The sequence below is a fragment of the Venturia canescens genome, chromosome 8 (genome assembly GCF_019457755.1).
Source record: "Venturia canescens isolate UGA chromosome 8, ASM1945775v1, whole genome shotgun sequence".
In the NCBI taxonomy this organism is placed as follows: domain Eukaryota; kingdom Metazoa; phylum Arthropoda; class Insecta; order Hymenoptera; family Ichneumonidae; genus Venturia; species Venturia canescens.
This window is the reverse complement of record NC_057428.1, coordinates 2,530,493-2,555,478: the sequence shown is the minus strand read 5'-3', so window position 1 is coordinate 2,555,478 and position 24,986 is coordinate 2,530,493. Positions and strand designations below refer to the sequence as shown.

Genomic DNA, 24,986 nt, shown 5'->3' with positions numbered 1-24,986 from the left:
GTTGAAGCAAGCAAAATGCTGTAATTTTGTATGTCTCCATGGTTATCCGCAGACAAAATATTTGATCACATCCAAAAATGATCAGGTGTAGACTTACAGACATGAATTTTTCAACCCACAATGCCAATCGCAAACATGGTCTGGAAATATTCAATATACATGTCACTTCATCACTTTGTCGAACTTTAGAGGTGTTCATTGCATTTCGAAGATACAAATTTTGATATCATGAAAATTAAGCACCCAATGACTTATTGAAATAAATTTCCAAATTTATCATGTAACAACTCAAGTGAATATATCTATGCATTTACATGGCCCAAAGATTTTTCAAAACTTGGGTGTATGAACAAGCAATCATGAAGGCTTTTTGTTATAAATATTTCAAATTATCTTGTTGAAATTAATATAAAAAAATAGAAATAAGAATATCTCTCGTATTGTCTGGAGAACATATAGAAATTGGTATGACAATACACTGTAAGCTAAGGAGGTGGAAAAAAGGGACCGGTGAACACAGCCAAACTAAATGAAAGAAATTATGACAACAATAGATTGAATTACTTGACCAAAGTTTTTTTAAATTTATTTGAATTCGTTTACACACAACCATCCACCTCTTTCTTTAATGTAATTACACAACATAGAATTTCTGTTTGGAAAGAACGTTTTAGAGGTTATAATGAACGAACGTTTTTTTTCTCATTGTTATTATTATTAATATTCAACAGTAATTAGTCACGTCATTAATAATATCGATTCCTTCCACTTTTCAATAACCACTTTTATTTTTCTACACTCTGCACGCAACAGCACTCCGGCGGTCATAACCTCAAACGTCAACATGACGCGAAATCTCGCAAATTTGCTATCTATGTATATATTACGATATCGAAGTAGAACAGATAATTCTTAATTTTCACGACACATTATTCACGTTTTCACTTCTCAACATTTTACTCACTCTCAGTACACTGTATGAGATCAATTAATCCACTTTTGAGGTTTTATTTATTATAGATATTATTGTCGTGAATTGGGCTCGAAACTTATTGAAACTTCTTTTATGAAAAAAATAAAATTGATTATATCCACTGCTATTTCCAATAATGTTTTATTTATTTAAACGAAATTTGCAAATCTTGCACCGTTGATCCACGGGGCTACGATCGCAATCACTTTATAATAACATAACAGACGATAACAGACGGTATACAAGAAAACATTGAGGACTATCAGAAACTTTCTCATCTGCGATTGGTCGAGACGGATAGATTCTCACCGGTGATTGGTTATGATGGGCATCAAGAAGCCCTTGTATGTATCGGTCTGAACCCATATACGGATACGTCAGCTGCGTAAATGTGTTGGTACTTTTTGCATAATCTTGAGCCCGTGCAAAGTTTTTTCTCAGCAATTACGCCACCGATCATGCTGATTTTGGGCGCAATCGAAAGAGAATTTCTTAATTAGCTGAAAGTTCAATTTTCAAATTGCGACATAACTCCTGAGCTTTGCAATTCAAGAAAATGACATGTCGATTTTACCCCCACCACCGCGAATCGTTTTATTCAGAGATAATATAGTCTCGGCGAGAGCCTCGGGCCAGCAGACGACAGGGCTGTCAATGTACTTGTCCCGAGACTCTACCGAGTCTCTTGATATATGTACAAACCATGTGTCAGTTTTTGATCGTATGAACAGAGTTTCGACATTACGAAGTGCGTGCGGGATCAATAAAAAAATAATTTTCGTCATCTAAAGAAGTGCATATTACTATTTATTTTGTTATTTGTGATATATTAAACCGGTATCAAAGCGGCCGCGTAAATGTAGTCAGTGATGTGTGTGTGAAAAAGAATATAAAAAATGCGCGATGCATATATGTCAACGAAACTTTTCAAGATTTCATTATTTCGTTCGATTGGAAATAAGTGTTAACTGAAATAATCCTTCAATTAAACCAGAGTACGAGAAATATTGTCCAGTGCGAATAAATTGTCAGTGGCGTGGATATATGATGTGTACATAGGTTATATATACGAATAAATAGAACAAAAATACACGCAACTGTTAGAATGATATTAGAAACTTTAATTGAATAAATATTTTCTAATTTATTTCTTGTGTCGTCATTAAATTTAAACAAAATTTTTTTTAAATTCTAAAAGAAATTATTTCATAAAAAAAAATACAGAACAATTCGAAAAAAATTTTACACATCTTGAAAAAACGTTATATTAAAAAAAAACTAATCTGCATCTATTTTTTAAAGTGTCAAAAGAATCAAATAACAAGTAAAAAATAATAAACCGAAAAATCGCCCTTGAAATCATTTTAGAAACCGATGCCTCATTCTTCTTATTTGATTCGAACAGCTAAATCAATTGAAAAAAATTCCATCTAATTTACGTGCAACATTAAAATTTATTATATCAATTCGAGGCCAAGTATTTTCTAATGAATTGAAAAAAATTACCATTTGAATTACGTGCAGGACTAAAATTTATGATATCAATCGGTGGACAAGTATTTTATTAGTAACTCCAAATTTTGACATTATTGAATTGTTCTAAGAAGCTTTCAAATCCAAAAGAATCACATGCAAGCTAGTCATTTCTTACTCTATGGTGGCAGAGACTTATAAGAAAATCGATTCTTCTCAGACTTTCAGGATCCTCTGGTATTATTCACAAAATTCGACGTCGATTGGATCGATACAAATTATGTTTAAATATGTGTTAAAAGTACTTGTCCGGCCCATCACTTTCCGTTTAAATTGTTTATCCAAATAAAAGTCAGGGCTTGTCTAGAACTGATGGATCACAAGTATTCATGCAGAGGTTAACTTCAAGTAATTTTTACTTAATTGCACTAATTTAATAAAAAACGGAAACAAATTATTCCGCAATATAGAAGGGATATTATTGTGCATCGATAAATGAAAAAAATTGTATATAATGTATATGTTCAAGCTTCCAAAATAACTCTGCAGTTTACATTCGATGACGGCAATTTTTACTTCCCACTTATTCTTCCAGCGAACGAGTTCCATTCGGAATAAGAACTAACCTATACTATTATTAAGAACATTAAATTAATAATGAATCGCATTTCAACAAACTTTTAACGAGATTATGTCGTGCCATTTCGTTTTTTTATGATTGATTCTTTATTGAATGAATAGTGATGGGCCGGACAAGTACTTTTAACACATATTTAAACATAATTTGTATCGATCCAGTCGACGTCGAATTTTGTGAATAATACCAGAGGATCCTGAAAGTCTGAGAAGAATCGATTTTCTTATAAGTCTCTGCCACCATAGAGTAAGAAATGACTAGCTTGCATGTGATTCTTTTGGATTTGAAAGCTTCTTAGAACAATTCAATAATGTCAAAATTTGGAGTTACTAATAAAATACTTGTCCACCGATTGATATCATAAATTTTAGTGCTGCACGTAATTCAAATGGTAATTTTTTTCAATTCATTAGAAAATACTTGGCCTCGAATTGATATAATAAATTTTAATGTTGCACGTAAATTAGATGGAATTTTTTTCAATTGATTTAGCTGTTCGAATCAAATAAGAAGAATGAGGCATCGGTTTCTAAAATGATTTCAAGGGCGATTTTTCGGTTTATTATTTTTTACTTGTTATTTGATTCTTTTGACACTTTAAAAAATAGATGCAGATTAGTTTTTTTTTAATATAACGTTTTTTCAAGATGTGTAAAATTTTTTTCGAATTGTTCTGTATTTTTTTTTATGAAATAATTTCTTTTACAATTTAAAAAAAATTTTGTTTAAATTTTTTTTTATGGGTGGAATTATCAGCAAACGAGGGACCATCAATGTACTTGTCCCAACATTTTTTTTCCCTAGGGGAAGTTTATGGTTTGATATCACGTCTTTTTTCTCAAAAGATCCTTATTTATGTTCAGATGACTATAAGATTTTAGTTTAAATTTTTATGAATTGTTTATAATTTTCGGCGTATAACATTGGTTTTCACGAAAAAAGACCTATTTTCCGTCGAAATTGTACTGAAAATGTTTCAATAGAGGTTTATTCTTGGACTTTGGTGATTTTTCTCCTTGTCTTCTAATATGTTTCGTCCATTGGGAACTCAAGAGCATGGAGCAATGCGTATTGCGGGCTGAGATATGATTTTCGGCTGATAACGTTAGGAAAAAGAAAGGAAAAGAGGAAAAATAGATCAAATTCAAGACACAACAAATCCAACAGAATTGGCCCTTTTTAAATGATGCTTTTGCATTCTGAATCTAGACGTTTTCGTGTCATTCAAAACGTGTCCCTGATGAAATATATTTCCAAAGTTTGCAAGTGGCCGCTGAGATCCAATTATCTACAGTTTGATTGTTGCTGAAAAAAGGCACCCGGAAACATTTATTATGTCAGAACTCAAAGAAGCAAAAAAAACTGAGCGTACTTAATTCAACAGAGCAACGGAATTCAAAGACGTTTAAGGTATCTGCATTGGTTTTGGAGAAAAACAATTTCAGGAGAATTCAGGAATGAATTTAAAAGTTAAAAAACTCAGAATAAAATAGAAAACGGAAAATTTAGGAATTTAGAAAAGCTGAAGACGTTTGTGATGAATTTTTGAGATTACATGTTACGGTTGGAGTAAAAAATTTAAATGATTGGCACACATGCTACGACACAAAAATATGAAAGTTTGGAGGTATTCGCTTCATACCGCAGTAATACAAATTTCAATAGTATTTAAAAAGAAATACTTTAAAACTTACTAAACCAAGTTCTATTACTCATTCTCATAATCAAAGATAGGGGGTGATACTTAACACACATATTTATGCACACAAATTTCAGAGTTCGCAGGTATCTGATGCGATTCAATGTATCTGCGCAATTAGTTTGGAAGACAGCAATTTCAAATCCATCCATAAATGAGCAACTGAAGACTTTTCTAATGAATTTTTCACTTCATATTCATGTTAAGGTGAGAGTCAAAAAGTAAAATGAATGGCACAGTATATTAATTTTATAATTCGCAGATTTTTGCTGTATTTCAATAATCCAAATCTATAGTATTATAGAGAAAAGTTGGCAAAAGTCATGATGTTACGTTGAAATGACATAGCGAACATTGAATTCAGAAATTCTGTATGTTCCCATGGATGTTAGCAGGCATTATATTTGATCGCATCCAAAACTGAGCAACTGTAGACTTGGCGTAATGAATCTTTTCACTAATAATTCCACATTTGTAGTTTCCAAAGTGAGAATACTCAACATACATGTCATTTCATAAGTATTGTTGTCAAAATTTGTGTTTGCCTACTGCATTCCAAAGATTCCACTTTTCATATGATCAGCAAACAAAGCATCCAAAGACTTTTTGGAATAAGTTTCAAAATTTGTTACTCGACAGACCAGGTGGAAAAAGAATAACTGCACTTATATCAAGACCAGAAACTGTTTTGAGAATTTGATGTACAAAATGTGAGATTGATGATCATAGCTGGAAACCTCTTGAATCACGTTACCACAATCAGCATGAAGAAGTAGTAGAAAATCAGAGGACACATCTCAAGCAACGAATTAATAATATGTATCGATCCGCTGTAAACCGTAACTCAAATGGTAACTTTTTTCAATTTATTAGAAAATACTTGGCCTCGAATTGATATAATAAATTTTAATGCTGCACGTAAATTAGATGGAATTTTTTTAAATTGATTTAGCCCTTCGAATCAAATAAGAAGAATGAGGCATCGGTTTCCAAAATGATTTCAAGCGCGATTTTTCGGTTTTTATTTTTTACTTGTTATTTGATTCTTTTAACACTTTAAAAAATAGATACAGTTTAGTTTTTTTTAAAGATAATGCTTTTTCAAGATTTGTGAAATTTTTTTCGAATTGTTCTGTATTTTTTTTATACAATAATTTTTTTGCCCATTTTTTATAAAAATTTTGTTTTAAAGTTTTTTTCATGGATGGAATTATCAGCAAACGAGAGACCATCAATGTACTTGTCCCAACCTTTTCTTTCCGAGGGGAAGTTTATGGTTTGATATCACGTCTTTTTTCTCAAAAGTTCCTTATTTATTTTCAGTTGACTATAGGATTTTAGTTTGAATTTCTATGGATTATTCATGATTTTCGTCTTATACCGTTGGTTTCCACGAAAAAAGACCTATTTTTCTTCAAAATTGTACTGGACATATTTCGTCACAGGTCTGTCCTCGGACTTCGGCGATTTTTTCCCTTGTACTCTAATATGTTTTGTCAATTAGGAACCCAAGAGCACGGCCGCAAGCGGGTTGGAGGCCGGGATATGATTTTCGGCTTATAGCGTAGGTGTTGCTGTTCAATGAGAAGATATAGAATATTATTTTTAGGTTGATCATCAAATTGTTCATATTCTATAATTGGAGCAATTCGTTCACTTTCTCAATCTATTTCTTATGAAGTTAATCTTTCTATTTTAATCTTAATAATATTATTTTTAATTGAAACCTTTAATATAAATAATTTTTTTAATTTAAATATAAATATTTTAAACTTAATTTATTTATGACCAATAAGATTATTAATATTTTTCACTCTTATAGCTGAATTAAATCGAACACCATTTGATTTCTCAGAAGGAGAATCCGAATTAGTATCTGGATTTAACACAGAATATATAAGAGGAAATTTCATTTTAATTTTTTTATCTGAATATATAAGAATTTTATTTTTAAGATTTTTATTTTGTTTATTATTTTTAAGAAATTATTTTAATTCAATTTTTTATTTAATAATTTTTTATTAAGTTCTATTATTATTTGAATTCGAGGAACTATACCCAGATTTCTATATGATCTATTAATATATTTATGTTGATTAGTAATTCTCCCATTTGTTTTAAATTACTTATTTTTTATTATTTTAATTAAATTTTTAATTTAAATTTATTATAAAATAATTATATATTAATGTAAATGCATATTAATTTTTGAAATTTAAAGAAATAGTTTAAATCTATTAAATATAATAAAAATAAGCTAATTAAAGCTTTCAGGTTCATACCCTGAATATAGAATAAATTCTTTTTTATAAATAGATAATAAACTTGAATAAGTTGTGACGTGACATTTTTGCCCCGCCACTCGTACGAATCGTGTCGACCAGAGGACCGGGTTTGCGGCCCATTTTTGACGCCCCCCGACTCGTCAGTCGATGTTCGGAACGAGACTGAGCGTCACGTAATTTTTAGGTTTTAGTTTAGAACTCGCGTATATTACCTTCCGTCGATATTTACTTTCGTTACCTATTTGCCTACGAGTGCAGTGAGTAGAGAGAATATTAGTTTAATTATTTTGGGCTTTAATGACGTTCAATTTTGTTAGTCTGGTACAGTTTTGTGGAGATCTGGTGTTGCCGCCACCGCTATTTGGCCCCGCAACCATTATTTTAGCGATTCCAATTTGCTGTTCGAGCCGAACTCGCTCATGAGAATCATTCCTCTCACACCGTCTACGAGCATCGAAAAACACTCTCGACCAGCGGGCGGTTGAAAGAGCACGCTGGCATAGGCCATACTTTGAACGCCGCCCGTGTCTTTCCCGACGTAGCAGCCTAGAGTTGCACCGCCCGCTATACCGTGGATTCGGGTGTCACAGTCCGTGTGAACCGGCGCCTCGTCAGGTGGGGTCTGGGGGAGTTTTCCGGGGGCGAGGTGCTGTTTTGCCTGGTGGTTTATCTTGTGGGCCCACCATGGCTTCGAGTCGACCGGAGTCGTGAGGGAGGCCTCCCCTTGTCCTTCGGAGCTGCCCGCCGGATCCCCAAGAGGAAAGACACCCGGATCACGGCCATCTAGTCGAGAGGGGTGTTACGAGTGAGCGAGGGAGGTGAGAGCGGCAGAAGGGTAATTATTTGTAAGATCGTGTAAAAAGGCGTAATGGAGATTGCTCTCCTTACATGCTCCATGTTCAAACATCCCGCGAAAGCGCGAGCCAAGAGCCCGGGCTCTAGTTCGCACCTAGCGTGTGAGCGCTGCCGTACAGGGGCCTAGTGGTGGGGAGAGCGCCGAATCTCGAGGACCACTCGTACGCACTACGGACAATTAGTCGAGGTCTGAGCATCGTACTAGCGAGTCTGCGGCCGAACTGCCCCGATCTTCTCCTTTGTGCGACGAGTGCGTTCCTCGGTAAGTCCAGTTCCGGTACTTCCCGTGTTCCTAGTCTTTTACAGTTCAGTTTTGCGTGGCTCGGCTTGATTATTGAGCTCGCTATTAATTTGGTCTCTTTCATAATGTATTATTTGGTCAAATTATTGCGAATATCGAGTTAGAGTTTTCGTTAATTTTGCGTAGTAGGCGCTGGAATGTTCCACGCCGTAAAGTATGTCGCTCTCTCTCTCTCACCGCACGCGCTGAGGCTCTAGCGAGCACGTTCGCTCTCGCGATGTTTTCGTTCCGTCCTTCTCGCTCACATTGTCGCGTATCGTTTATACGGCATTCTCTTCTATCTTTTGTATTGCGTATTTTTCAGCCGTTCCTTTTACTTTAGTCTTTATTTTTCTTTCGCTATTTCGTGTGACGCTTACCTCATTTTCTGTTACCTGATTGCGCACTATACTCAGGTCTCATTCTTTAATTACTTGTGTTATTCGGTCAAATAGTACTTCGATGTTATCTCCCTCCGTTCAATAATTTAATTTCTACTATCACTACGCTCGTATTGTTTTACCTATCGTTCGGAATCTCGATGTTACCTGGCGTCTAAGCGAAATTCGTTTATATTACCTTTGTTTACCTTTCGCCGCGTAACTCCGAGTCTCTCACGAGTGGGACTTCGGTTAGGGAATTACTTGGTGTCGATTACCTGTTACCTTTTACCTAAGACACCGTTTGTTCTGGCGTTGGTTACCTAGTACCTTTTACCTAAGGCATCTGCTCGTCAGATCGCTGATTACCTTTTACCTGCAATGCCAGTTCATCGGTCGTCGATTACCTACGACACCCGCGATCTCGCGACACAGCTACTTATTACCGTGATTACCTGACGAATTCGGGCAAGGCGCGCCCGGAATACCGTGGCACCGTTCGATCCGTATCGGCCCTGCGAATTAGCGACTAATAAATTTAATTTCCTTTCATACTTTCTTCTTGTATAGAATCACCTATCGCGCTCGTTTATCTTTTTCTGTAATTCTGTTTAATTGACGAACTTTTGAATAAATTGTGAAACTTTCTCTGAATCTTCTGTTTTGTGTCGGCTACATTTTTTTGGTTTGCATTGCGGATTGCTATTTTTCCCCAAGGATCCCCCCTCTACCTTTTGTATCTCAGATGAGCTGAGTGTCGGACCGTCCTCGGTCATTCGTTTCCCTCGTGCACTCTAATCGATAATTTTGCGCTGTGATAAATTCCCGAGAATGAACAAAAATCAAGTCGATTAATTCGACGGTACTTTGTACCTGGCGCCCAGTTCATTCTCGAAGCCGGAGAGTCGCACGGGAAGAAGCGGATGAGCCGAGAAGGGACTCGATCGTACCTTCACGGGAAAATCTACGTTACAAAGTATATGTTTTGAAAACATAATATAGAACATTACATTCTATTATCTTCATAAATTATGTAAATAAAATAAAACAAAATAAATTTGACAATTGAAACTATCACACGAAAGGTGAATTTGAGAATTTGACAATTAAAACTATCTCACGAAAGATGAATTTGAGAATTTGACAATTGAAACTATCTCACGAAAGATGAATTTGAGAATTTGACAATTGAAACTATCTCACGAAAGATGAATTTGAGAATTTGACAATTGAAACTATCTCACGAAAGATGAATTTGAGAATTTGACAATTGAAACTATCTCACGAAAGATGAGTTTGAGAATTTGACAATTGAAACTTTCTCACGAAAGATGAATTTGAGAATTTGACAATTGAAACTATCTCACGAAAGATGAATTTGAGAATTTGACAATTGAAACTATCTCACGAAAGATGAATTTGACAATTGAAACTATCTCACGAAAGATGAGTTTGAGAATTTGACAATTGAAACTATCTCACGAAAGATGAATTTGAAAATTTGACAATTGAAACTATCTCACGAAAGATGAATTTGAAAATTTGACAATTGAAACTATCTCACGAAAGATGAATTTAAAAATTTGACAATTGAAACTATCTCACGAAAGATGAATTTGAAAATTTGACAATTGAAACTATCTCACGAAAGATGAATTTAAAAATTTGACAATTGAAACTATCTCACGAAAGATGAATTTGAAAATTTGACAATTGAAACTATCTCACGAAAGATGAATTTGGAAATTTGACAATTGAAACTATCTCACGAAAGATGAATTTGAAAATTTGATAATTGAAACTATCTCACGAAAGATGAATTTAAAAATTTGACAATTGAAACTATCTCACGAAAGATGAATTTGAAAATTTGACAATTGAAACTATCTCACGAAAGATGAATTTGAGAACTTGACAATTGAAACTATCTCACGAAAGATGAATTTGAAAATTTGACAATTGAAACTATCTCACGAAAGATGAATTTGAAAATTTGACAATTGAAACTACCTCACGAAAGATGAATTTGAGAATTTGATATTTAAAACTTTCTCACGAAAGATGAATTTGAAAATTTGATAATTGGAAACTTTCTCACGAAAGATGAATTTGAGAATTTGATAATTAGAAACTTTCTCACGAAAGATAAATTTGAAAATTTGATATTTAAAACTTTCTCACGAAAGATAAATTTGAAAATTTAATATTTAAAACTTTCTCACGAAAGATGAATTTGAAAATTTTACAATTGAAACTATCTCACGAAAGATGAATTTAAAAATTTGATAATTAAAACTTTCTCACGAAAAATAAATTTGAAAATTTGATAATTAAAACTATCTCACGAAAGATGAATTTAAAAATTTGATAATTAAAACTTTCTCACGAAAGATAAATTTGAAAATTTGATATTTAAAATTTTTTCACGAAAGATGAATTTGAGAGATTTTTGAAATTTAGTATAGACTTATTTAAATAATTAATTTTTTTATTATTAAATATTTAATTAATTTAATTAAATTTTAGTATAAATTAACTAATTTCTGAAAAATTAAAATTCCAATTAAACTCTAATTAATTTTCATTTTTAAGTTTTTTTTGCTAAATCAATTTTTTAAATTAAATATTTTCTTTAATTTTATTTTAAAGTATATTTTTTTTAGAATTAAAAAATTTTAATTAAAATTTTAATAAAATATAAAATATAAATATAAAATATAAACTTTTTTAAAAATTTAATATTTTAAATTAAATTTTTTTTTTTTTTCTATTAATATAATTTTATGTTTATATTTATGAAAGAAAAATTTAATTTTATAATAATAATAAAATTTTCTTTAATTTTATTTAAAAATATATTTTTTTTAGAATTAAAAAATTTGGGTGGGGATAAAATGTTAGAATTACTAAATTTCGAAGAGCTAAAATCTCGAATTTATAAACTTCGAATGATAATATGGAGACGGATAGATTCGACTAGAGCTTTAAATGTCGAAAATAAATAAGTAGAAATTTCAAAGTTCGAACCATGTTTACATCGAAACAATCACCCATAGAACGATGACTAGAATATCAGTTTTCCAAAAATTCGACTATCACTCTTTCGATTTATAAATTACCACAATCAGCAATACTGTGAATTTTATAATTTCGAATATATAATAACGAATGACAAAATATTAATGTTTTCAAAAAAGCGAAACACCGAAAAGTCGAACGGTTGAAATAGCGAAACACCGAAAATTCGAAGGATCAACATACAGACAGTCTCTAGAGGACAAAGTATACATTTTTCATTTGTTGCACTTCCCAACGAGACCCACAGATGGCACTACTTGGTGCACGGAGAAGTTATAATGGGTCGTAGGGTTTTTAGAGGTGGCGTGCTCTAGCGGCTAAAACGGGCAGGGTCTAGTACGTCACCGTCAGTTGGACCCCGCATTGTTCGCATATATCTATATATTAGGGTGGCCCTTAATATGGGTAAAAATAAAATTGATCGCGCCGCCCCCCAAAACGGTTCCAAATGATAAGAAAAAAAATCTACGCAAAGCCGCAGCTACATGTCCGGTAAGAGGAAGACGTGCCTGTAAACATGAACTTGGATTTAAATATCAATGTTTCTGCATGATTGGAGAAACTTGGATTTTTTAAATCTGGTTTATGTGTCAATTTTTTTTCCTACTTTTCCAAGTTATTGTATATTAGTACTCAATATACAGATCAAATAATAAGGTCTTCCATACTACACTAACGAAAAAAATTCAAGGGTCAAAAGGTTTTTCCGAATTTTTAGTAATTTTTCAAAATGTTGTATTTCAGTGAAAAATGGTCGTATCGAGGTCTAAAAAAACGCATTTTGAAGCTTCAAGTTTATAATTTCGAGATTTTAAGACGAAAATAATTCAGAGCTACATGTTCTGCGCAATTTTGAGAAACATTGTGAGAAAAAAATTTGCAAATTTTTATTTTTATTTTTTTCAACTCCACAAGCTTAGAATTTTTTTTTCCAACTCAGCAATGGTATGGACCGGATAGCTGGTTTATTCAGCTTCAATTGGCTTACTTTAAAACTTTGATAGGACCGTTTTTTGCTGAGATGTTAAACTTTGAATCAAGAAGGACCCTTTTGTCTGTGATCGACGATATCTCGGCAACCAATGGTCGCACAGGAAATTCAAGGGCAGTTCTGAAAACTGGAATGAATGTCCTACAAGGTTCCGTTGCAATTTTGAAGACGAATGTTTTCTTTCATCCTTGTCGTGCATTTAAAAAACAGGAAAAAAAGTAATTTATTTTTTTTCAGAAGACCTCATTGTTGGAAGCCTTAAGAAAAAAATCAATTTTCAATCAAAAACTTTCGGAAATTTTTTTTTGTAATATTTCAACCTTATTTATGGGAAAAATGTGGAAAAAACTTAGAAATTTTTTATTTTTCATTTTTGTCATGATCATGACTCGTTTAACGTAAAAAACGTTACCCTTAAATTTATTTTAATGTTTGACCGGTTGCAACGAGGAAACGATTAGTTAGATCAAAATGTAACTTCGCAGGGTTTTTGGAGGTATATTCAGCTGTAAATGGCATACTCAACATCAGTTATTTCATGATTATTTGAAATTTGGTTATTGACTTTCTGAAAAACCATAAATTACCTTTTTTTCCTATTTTTTTAAATTCACGACAAGGATGAAAGAAAAAATTCGTCCTCAAGATCGCAATGGAACCTTGTAGGACATTCATTCCAGTTTTCAGAACTGCCCTTGAATTTCCTATGCGACCATTGGTTGCCGAGATATCGTCGATCAAAGACAAAAGGGTCCTTCTTGATTCAAAGTTCAACATCTCAGCAAAAAATGGTCATACCGAAGTTTTAAAAAAAGCAAATTGAAGCTGAATAAACTAGCTATCCGGTCCACACTATGGCTTAGTTGGAAAAAAAATCTACGCTTGTGGAATGAAAAAAAAATGCATAAAAATTTGCAAATTTTTTTTCACACTTTTTCTCAAAATTGCGCAGAACATGTAGCTCTGCATTTTTTTTACCATAAGATCTAGAAATTATAAACTTGAAGCTTCAAAATGCGTTTTTTTAGACCTTGATACGAGCATTTTTCACTGAAATACCACATTTTTAAAAATCACTAAAAATTTGGAAAAATCTTTTGACCCTATAATTTTTTTCGTTAGTGCAGTATGGAAGACCTTATTATTTGATCTGTATATTGAATACTAATATACAATAGCTTTGGAAAGTAGGAAAAAAAAATTTACATATAAACCAGATTTAAAAAATCCAAATTTCTCCAATGATGCAGAAAAATTGATATTTGAATCCAAGTTGGGGGGCGGCGCGATCAATTTTTTTTTATCCATATTAAGGGCCACCCTACTATATATATATACGAGAACAATGCGGAATCCGAATGCCGTGACGTACTGACACCCGCTGCCGTGTTTAAAAAAAAACTTTTTTTTATATTATTTGAAATTGCAAAAAAATAATTTTGCGCAATTTTTGTTGCACAAGATCATTATTAACATAATACCTGCAATAGAAATTGCAGACAAATTTTAGGGTACCATCGTTTAATTCAAATTTCGTGAAAATAAACATCGACAGTTTTTATCGTTGTTCGTCTCGGTAGACTACTGGTTCCTCATGAAGGGTGTTTATTTTCATATTGCATTACGACTTTTTAAAAGAAAAATTACGACTCTGCTTAAAAAGAAAAAAGAGATGTTTTCCTGAATTATGGCGTTCTTAGTATGGAATTTAGTTGAAAATAATTGGTGTGTAATAAGTTTGGAGATGAAGTGAAATGTAGAGAACCATTAAAAGGCCTACATTTTAATAAATATTCCAAAGCAGAAAGTTTTTTTGCAAGATAAAACAAAACGATATAAGTTTTTCGTTTTGAATGGGTTTACTGGACAAAACAACCTCCAAATCCAGTCTCCCATTATGCATTCCTTGTACTGACCCTGCTGACCGGGTTCAAAATTCGTCATGTCGTACTAAATTTGGAGCCTCGTAGAATGGCAATAAATTCGAAATTTTTTCACAAAAAATATGAATTTTTTTTCTCAATATCGTCATTATACTATTGTCATCCACACAAACTTTAAAAGTCGGAGTGCAAACACTCGATTCGATTTCAAAAGAATCCATATTGATTCGATATTTAACCATGATGATTTATAATTGATTTGAAATAAATTTATTCAATATATCACTGATTATAAGTTTATATAGGTAAATTACTAACGAAATCTGATTATTATTCATTTTACCATTTTTTTTATCTAATTTACACATAAATCTTTTGAGGACGTTAGTGAAATGCCATTACTGAAAATTAATTAAAAAACCGAAAATTTTCGTATATTTTTTAGTGTCCCAGTTTGCCTTAATTTTTCTCCAAATTTGAGAAAAACACTGCGATGTATTCCTCGGTTTTGAGTAAAAAGAAGTAGAGAAGATAAATTAAACTTTGACTTGGCCCATTAATGTCCAGACGGACGTTTTTCGTCTTATTTTTCAACAGTTATTATTTCTATGAAATCCGTTTGAGAAAAAATGAGGAATATCGTCGTTTCCGACGCAAAATTTCTTTAGTTTCCAGAACCCGTGCACAAAAACTTCAAAAAATGCAACTCAACAAAATTGAATCCTTTTATTAAAGAAAAATAACGAATTTTTTCGTTTCAACATTCCACTTAATCGACAATCTATCATCCAAATTCGATCGAAATCCCTTGAGGGATAAGAGGTCAAGAAGATTTCGTGTCCATGGAACTTTATCTTCAAAATCCATATTGAATTATTACAAAATTCCCCACGGTGAAGTCAAATATGGCAGCTCAAAGCTTAAAATATCCTTATACATCCCCCTTACCCATGCAGACACGACTGTTTTGTTTCATTTGTATGGAAAGCTAGATATATAAGGGTTTTTGGGGTCACGTATTATAAGTCCGTTACAAGATTTACCAAATTCAAACTGGCTGATCGAATATGGCGTACGAAAATTTCGAAACGATGTTTTTTTCGTGAAAATTGGTCGACGGCGTTCATTATGAATTTTTATCCGATTTTCCAACATTAAATGGTGGTCCAACATGGCGGATGAAATTCTCCAAATTTTTATATTTTCTTTGTGAATTCCCACGACGCGCGGAATTCCGGCGCGTGCCACGAAGGAATTTTTAAAAATATTCATGACTTGCTTGAGCATCTAAATATGGTCAGTTAAGTCAACGATCAGGAATTCGACAATACGTCATCTTTTTTTCTTCCAATACATTAGACCTGTATAGTATACCTAGGGAAAAAAAGGTTGGGACAAGTACATTGATGGTCTCTTGTTTCTGGATGACATAGAAAAAAGACTCAGAACCAGGAAAAAAATTCTATAGAAATAATAAACGAAAAATTGAAAAGTTCAAAAAAATTTAACAAAAATAAAAAATAATCGAAAAAAATTCTGTAAAGAAAAATAAAAAATTTTCAAAAAATTCATAAATATTGGACAAATGGAAAAATGTACTATCCAAGTTACATGCAGTATAAAAATGTATGATATCAATTGGAGGCCAAGTTTTTATTGATAATTTGGAATATTTATCCAACAAATCGGAAACTTTAATTGAAATTTATGATAATTATTTTCAAGAAAAAAGTTAATGAAAAAAAGTCATAACGGAAGTTACGTGCAGTACTAAAATGTTATTCGAAATATAATCTCCGGCGACAAATGAGCGTTGAGAATCCTTGTCGGGCTCACAACGTTTTATCAAAATTACTAAAAAATGAATGAAAATAAAATCATTAAAAATTCACATGAAAATCATTCGTTACTTCAATAAGCTACACACTTTAAAGAATCGATTCCCCTCCGACTTTCAGGATCTCCTGGTATTATTCACAACATTCAACTTCGATTGGATCGGTACAAATTATGTTCAAATACGTCTTAAACGTACTTGTCCGGCCCATCACTTTTTATTCAAATTGCTCATTCGAAAACAAATCAGGACTGTTCTATAATGACAAATATAATAAAATCGATAGAAATAAAAATAATATCTCCAAGTAATTTGAACTTGATTGTTCGCAAGTTCGTATAGCAATATCCACTTCTCATTTTCTTCAGTGAACACATACCATTCGGTAAGAACCAATGAAAATGAGAAATAATCAGGCACATTACTAGAAATTTTCGAACCTACTCAGCCATGAAATGTTTTTTTTTTCTATAGTCACGTACACATTTTGATAAATATCACTAGTCGAGTACGACACGTGGATTCCTGGAATTTGGAGAAAAATGATTTTGTTGTGAATTATGACTCCATACAATATAAATAGATTAATCAACTTCATCTTTCATTTTCGTTTCATTTTGACAAGAGTGATTCGAAGGAAAATTATTTTCTCGGGAATTACTGTTCCTTAATATTAACACATGCATTAACTTCGTTTTTGATTTGTTTTCGAATGAGCAATTTGAATAAAAAGTGATGGGCCGGACAAGTACGTTTAAGACGTATTTGAACATAATTTGTACCGATCCAATCGAAGTTGAATGTTGTGAATAATACCAGGAGATCCTGAAAGTCGGAGGGGAATCGATTCTTTAAAGTGTGTAGCTTATTGAAGTAACGAATGATTTTCATGTGAATTTTTAATGATTTTATTTTCATTCATTTTTTAGTAATTTTGATAAAACGTTGTGAGCCCGACAAGGATTCTCAACGCTCATTTGTCGCCGGAGATTATATTTCGAATAACATTTTAGTACTGCACGTAACTTCCGTTATGACTTTTTTTCATTAACTTTTTTCTTGAAAATAATTATCATAAATTTCAATTAAAGTTTCCGATTTGTTGGATAAATATTCCAAATTATCAATAAAAACTTGGCCTCCAATTGATATCATACATTTTTATACTGCATGTAACTTGGATAGTACATTTTTCCATTTGTCCAATATTTATGAATTTTTTGAAAATTTTTTATTTTTCTTTACAGAATTTTTTTCGATTATTTTTTATTTTTGTTAAATTTTTTTGAACTTTTCAATTTTTCGTTTATTATTTCTATAGAATTTTTTTCCTGGTTCTGAGTCTTTTTTCTATGTCATCCAGAAACAAGAGACCATCAATGTACTTGTCCCAACCTTTTTTTCCCTAGGGGAAGTTTACGGTTTGATATCACGCCTTTTTTCTCAAAAGTTCCTCATTTATGTTATGACGGTTATAGGATTTTAGTATAAATTTCTATGAATTATTTGCTTAGTATATTTTTATAGATTCCATTCTCATACGAACAATTTTTATGGGATAATCTTTTTCATGAAATTATCAGCAAATAAGGGACCATAAATGTACTTTTCCCAATCTTATTTTCCCTCGGTATGATGTTTGGCTTATAAAGTTGGTTTCCACCATAGAAAACCAATTTTTCGTAAAAATTGTAGTGAAGATATTTCGTCACAAGACTGCCCTTGAACTTTGGCGATTTTTTTCCTTATACTCTAATATGTTATGCCTATTAGGAACTCAACAGCATAGAGGAATCCGGGATGATAGGCCCGAGAAATGAATTTCGGTTTATAATGTTGGTTTCCACGTAAAAGACCAATTTTTCTTCAAAATTGTACTGAAAATATTTCGGCACTGGTTTGGTCTTGGACTTTGGTGATTTTTCTCCTTGTCTTCTAATATGTTTTGTCTATTGGGAACCCAAGAGCATGAAGAAATGCGTGTTGTGGGCCGTAATATGATTTTCGGCTTATAACGTTGGTTTCCACGAAATAAGATCTATTTTTCGTCAAAATTGTACTGGAAATATTTCGTCACCGGTCTGTCCTTGGCCTTTGCCGATTTTTTCCAAGTCTTCATACCAAGAAACAACTGACGTAAAGATTTCCTTAATAGAACAGATTTTATTTATCCCTTTTCTTCAAAATTCAAATGAAAGATAGATCAAATTCAAGACACGAAAAATCCAACAGATTTGCCCACTTTGAATGTCGCTTTTGCATTCTGAATCTAGAGATTTCATTTCATCCAAAACGTGCCCCCAATGAAATATATTTCCAAAGTTTGCAAGTGGCCGCTGAGATCCAATTATCCACAGTTTGATAGTTGCTGAAAAAAAGTACCTGAAAACTTCTAACATTTATTATGCCAGAACTCAAAGCAGCAAAAAAAACTAAGCGAACTTAATTCAACAGAGCAACAGAATTCAAAGACGTTTAAGGTACCTGCATTGGTTTTGGAGGAAAACCATTTCAGAACAATTCAGAAATGAATTTAGAAATTCGAAAACTCACAATGGAGTAGAAAAAGGAAAATTGAAGTATTTAGAAAAGCGGAAGACTTTTGTGATAAATTTTCTAGATTACATGATACGGTTGGAGTAAATGATTTGAATGATTGGCACACATGCTGCAACACAGAAATATCAAAGTTTGGAAGTATTCGCTGTGTATCAGTCATACAAACTTCAATACTATTTGAAAAGGAACACTTAAAACCTTGCCGAACCAAGTTCCATTACATATTACCATAATCAAAGATAAGGGGTGATCCGTCGCATATATATTTATCCACAGAAATTTCAGAGTCAATGTATCTGCGCGATGAGCTTCGAAGACAGCAATTTCAAATCTATCCATAAATGAGCAACTGAAGACTTTTATAATCAATTTTTTACTTCATATATATGTTACAGTTAGAGTCAAAATGTAAAATGAATGGCACAGTATTTAAATTGTATAGTTTGCAGATTTTTGCAGTATGTCAATGATCCGAATTTACAGCATTATAATGAAAAGTTGTCAAAAGTCATGATATTACATTAAAATGACATAGCGCACATTGCATTCAGCAATTCTGTAAGTTTCTGGGGATGTTGGTTGGCATTATATTTGATCGCATCCAAAACTGAGCAACAGTAGACTTATTCGAATGAATTTTTTTTATAATAATTCCATATTTGTAGTTTGCAAAGTGGAAATACTCAACATACATGTCATTCCATAAGTTTTGTTATCAAAATTTGTGTTTGCATACAGCATTCCCAAGATACGACTTTTCATATCATCAGCAAAATAAGCATCCAAAGACTTTTTGGAAGAAGTTTCAAAATTTATTACTCGACAGACCAGGTGGAAAAAGTATAACAACACTTATATCAACACCAGAAACTGTTTTAAGAATCTGATATATAAAATGTGCGATTGATGATCATAGTCGGAAACCACTTGAATCATGTTACCACAATCAGCATGAAGAAATAGTAGAAAATTATAGGACACATATTAGGCAACCATTTAATACTATGTATCGATCCGCTGCAAACCGATGGAGTCAAAACAAGGATCGGAAAGAGCAGAGCCAATCTCAATAGGAAGCAAAATGTGGGAATATTCAAAAATACCGATGACACAAGAAATAAATTAGAAAACATTTATTCGATTGGAGTTTCTTACATTATATATATACTAACAGTTCCGTGTGTTCTTGTTTTATTAATTATCAACCATAATATTTCAGATCGCAAAAAGAAAATTTGACGTTATAGGTTGACGAACATTTTTTCTTACAACTTCCAGACCTATTTTGATAAACTGATTTGCCTTATTTATATTATTCACTAACTATGCGAACGTTTGCTACATTTGTCCCACACTTCGTAACGTCAAACCCCGGCCGGTTCGTTACCACACAGCTATCAAAGGGAACTCGTATATATGACCTACATTATTACACATGATATGTAATCACGCAACTGATGATATATTTACACTGGACAATATTCCGCGAACTCTGGTTTAATTGAAAGATTATCTCAGTTGACACTTATTTCCAATCGAACGAAATAATGAAATCTTGAAAAGTTTCGTTGACATATATATGAACCGCGCATTTTTTTATATGTTTTATTTGCACACACAGATCACAGTCTACATTTACGCGGCCGCTTTTATACCGGTTTAGTATACCACAAGTTTTAACAAAATATACATTAACCAATTTTCACTAACCATTTTCATTTATTAATTAGAGTCCGCACACAACAGCACATTAGGGATCATAACCTCACCTGTCAAAATGACGTTCAGTATGAAAACAAGTCTCGGGTGGTTTCGGATGTGCGTATCGATGTATTGATATCTTATAACCTATATTCACAAATGATATAAATGATAAACTTATTTTCAGTCAAACGAATTAATGAAATCTTAAAAAGTTTCGTCGACATGCACCGCGTATTTTTTTATTTTATTCTTTTTCACACACCAGACTACATTTACGCGACTGCTTTTATACCGGTTTAGTTTAGCATTCCACAGGTTGTAGTACTATGCACTTGGTTAGATGACGAAAGTTTTTTTTATATATTCCACACGCATTCCATAATGACAAAACTCCGTTTGTTTATACGATGATCGAAAACTGACACATGGTTTATATATATATATAATATTTACGGAGTCTGAGCGCGGTCGGGGTAAGACTCAAAAGTTAGAAGGCCTAAAATGGCGAACAGGCATTCTGTATAACGCATATATAGATATACAGAATGCCTGTTCGCTATTTTAGGCCTTCTAACACTTGAGCCTCACCCGCGGTCGGCCTAGCAGCTGGAGGAGCCGACATCGTTGAGCCAATCAGAATGCGTAGAGGCAACAACTCTACTACCACTAACTATGTCAAAACGCGTATACGTATACGTCGAACTCGTGATGTGTCAGTAACTTTTGCATAATCTTGAGCCCGTGCAAAGTTTTTTCTCAGCAATTACGCCACCGATCGTGTTGATTTTGGGCGCAATCGAAAGAGAATTTCTTAATTAGCTGAAAGTTCAATTTTCAAAGCCTCAGATGACTCATAACTTCGGTAATTCAAAAAAATCACTTGCCAATTTTACCCCCACCACGGCGAATCGTTTTATTCAGAGAAAGTATACTCGGCAAGAGCCTCGGGCCAGCAGACGACAGGGCTGTCAATGTACTTGTCCCGAGACTCTACCGAGTCTCTTGATTACGCACCTAGGGAGGAAAAGTAGACTACTTCTAACCGCGAGCAAAATTGGGACCCGAGCCAAAGCGAAGGTGATAAACACGCGGTTTGAGAGGTAGTCTAATTTCACTCCTGTGGAGTGTATACTATTTTTCACCACACATACACCGAAAATTCAACCGTCTGATTTCGGGAAGTTCCGCACACGTGTGGTGAAAAGATATGTGTTCCTTTCTGTAAAAAAGATATGAGAACTTCACAGTGTCTATTTACTTTTCATAATGTAAGTGAATACTGGAATACGGTAAGTGGGTTAATGAACTATACTCCATGATCCTCTATTTCCAGCCATAAATTAGTTTTTGTGTGTTTCAACTTGTTCAAAACGTGTATACTAATTTAATTGTTAAAGAAAAGTTGGAGGTAATAGGAAAATAATCGGTGCACATTTACTAACAAGTAAGAAGATTGCCCATGTGCAGTGGACAAACTTTTAGAATAAAAATTCATTTAAAGTTAAGTCCATTCTTTCATGTTCTGCTGATTAATCATCTTATAAATATACCTTAATTTATCATGCGGTATTGCAGATACTTATTTTCTGCAGAAACTGCACAGAAACAATCAAGTTAAATATTGTGGGGTGATTACTTAAAATAGTTCATCGACATTTGACATCACTTTTTACAGGTAAGTAATCTCTATTGGATTCAAACTTTACGAAGTGATTAACGCACTCAGTATATACTATAGAAAACTTCCAAGGAAAATCAACTCAATGTTTCCTTAACGTAGTTCGATAGCTAAGTGCCGTATAAAAAATAGAATGCAGCCCCTTTGCTGTGTGAACATTATTCGTTGTGAAATGTCCCAAAAATCCTTCAAATTGAAGTTATTTATCAGTAAAAAATGTATGCTTACGACATTTTACTAAAATTTCATAATTGCTCGTGATTTTGGAATTTTTATATTTTTTGTTTTGCGTACGCCCCTGCTAGAAGACATCTTCATGCCGTACGCACATATACGAGCATACAAATGAATGCTCAGAAGGACGTCAATTGTGACAACACTGTAAACAGGCAACTGTTTGAGACGAGCGCAGCATTCTAAAGTATAGTGATAATACAGTGAATGAATTACGTTTCCTGTAGGAATTCTGAATTTTGGAAATAAAAAAAAATGAGATCATTTTCTAACGTAGCCAAGTACAGTGAATGAATTAAGGTTCTTGTGGAATTCATTCGTGTACACTTTTAGCCCTAATCCCTCACTTATTCATAAAAATTTTCCAGCAAACGTCACAGAGCAACAAAGGTTTCTCGAATGATTCTGCAATTATTAAGAGATTATCATCTGTTTTTATGCTAGCACGGGTTATAAACTTAAAACAGTTTACGCGTACAAGTGCATGCATTGTATCTATACGATGAACTGCACAAATTCATTTTCAACATTACACACAAGCTTGGCGTGCATGGTTTTCAATCGGAAGCTCGGGAAGAGACAATTGTTTAAATTTACTATGAAAACAATAATTAATTAGAATTGTATGAACGAGTGTGAAAAAAACCGATCCCCCAATAAAATAAGAGGGGCCCTGTTATATAATGATTTGGTAAACAATATAGATGGGTGAAATTTGTGGATAAAATTGAACAATTAAACGAACGGATAAAGAAATGAAATCAATCAATCCCTTTATATGCCTTTATCTTGTACGGATAGATACGGCCATTCTTTCATGCCCATACGCATTTTAATTTATCGACGCGTCACTTTCACTCGTTTGTCCGTACACTCTTTTTTTTACCAAATGGGCAGATGATTGGATGAATTACACAAGTATTGAAATGGATGAACAAAGAAGTAAGCTGTGTAAACATTGATTTGAGAAAAGAAAACGCGTTGAATACGAAACTTTTGGAGTAATGAATTTATCAGTCAAACTGGTCAAGAATAGATATTTTTCTTTGTGTACACAGCGCGAGATCTTACGTCGAACTACTCAATAAAATAGTTGGATGGAAAAGGGATGGCAAATTAAAAAACAATTACATGAGAGGATCATCAAGTTTTCTTCAAATATATGGACGGATGAGGCATTCCTTCGCCGAGCTTCCGATTGAAAACCATGCACGCCAAGCTTGTGTGTAATGTTGAAAATGAATTTGTGCAGTTCATCGTATAGATACAATGCATGCACTTGTACGCGTAAACTGTTTTAAGTTTATAACCCGTGCTAGCATAAAAACAGATGATAATCTCTTAATAATTGCAGAATCATTCGAGAAACCTTTGTTGCTCTGTGACGTTTGCTGGAAAATTTTTATGAATAAGTGAGGGATTAGGGCTAAAAGTGTACACGAATGAATTCCACAAGAACCTTAATTCATTCACTGTACTTGGCTACGTTAGAAAATGATCTCATTTTTTTTTTATTTCCAAAATTCAGAATTCCTACAGGAAACGTAATTCATTCACTGTATATGTTACAATAGATCTCATATTTTTTCACAGTTAAACATTTTTTAAAATTTATTTATTGACAATGCGAATATAGAAAATCATTTAAAACGACGGTCACGACCTTTTAATACTTGGCGTGCCTTTTTTACTTTTTGAAGTTTTAATATTTACTGATTTCACTTCTTTTTGCGAGACGTGACAACTATATAGGAATCGTCTTTCATTCACTATATTTGTCAACTTCAGAAAACGATCTCATTTTTTTTTCTATTTTGAAGTTTTTTATTGATAATACAAATATAGAAAATTATTGGAAACTACGGTCGCGACCTTTTAATAATTGGCGTTCTTTTTTTACTTTGTCAATTATTTTTTTTTCTAATTTAGCTTATTTTTTAGAGGCGTGACAATATTTACTTAAGAAAAAAAATACATTCATCGTCTTCGACGAAAATTTTTAAAACGATTTGTTTCAAGTTGAGTGCTTTTCTCTATGTGCCAAAAGCAATCGACACAGCCAATTTTTCTATATAGACGGACGAAAACTGTGCGGTTATGTTCATGTGAGTTGAAACCTTTTACAAGCAATAATGGTGACGATTTTGATTATCCATTCAGCAAATCGAATTTTCCAATGAAAGATTGGGAAATTCCTATGCAATGGGATGATATTTTCATTTCCTATTCCTTTTTTTGAAAAGTTCCACTTGTTTACTTGGAAAAATGATTTTTGAAACTATCTTCTTTTCATTCATGGATTCCATGTTGACATGGATACTGTCAATGGTTTGCAATGTCCAAGGAGATGTTTCCATGGTATTCAATGTCTAAGACCACAGCTTTATGGTTATTGGTGTCCAGTGATATTTTTTTAATGGTCTTCTGTAACGTCTGAACC

At 32.9% G+C, this 24,986-nt stretch overlaps 1 protein-coding gene across 1 annotated transcript in view; it reads left to right on the top strand.

Moving 5' to 3' along the window:
* The first annotated feature begins 22,199 nt into the window (after positions 1-22,199).
* LOC122414858 (uncharacterized) overlaps positions 22,200-24,986 on the top strand; it is a 40,019-nt gene continuing 37,232 nt past the window's right edge. Inside the window, exon 1 of the mRNA XM_043426462.1 lies at positions 22,200-22,309. The gene's annotated coding sequence lies outside the window, so the exon portion shown is untranslated. The remainder of the gene's footprint in view (positions 22,310-24,986) is intronic.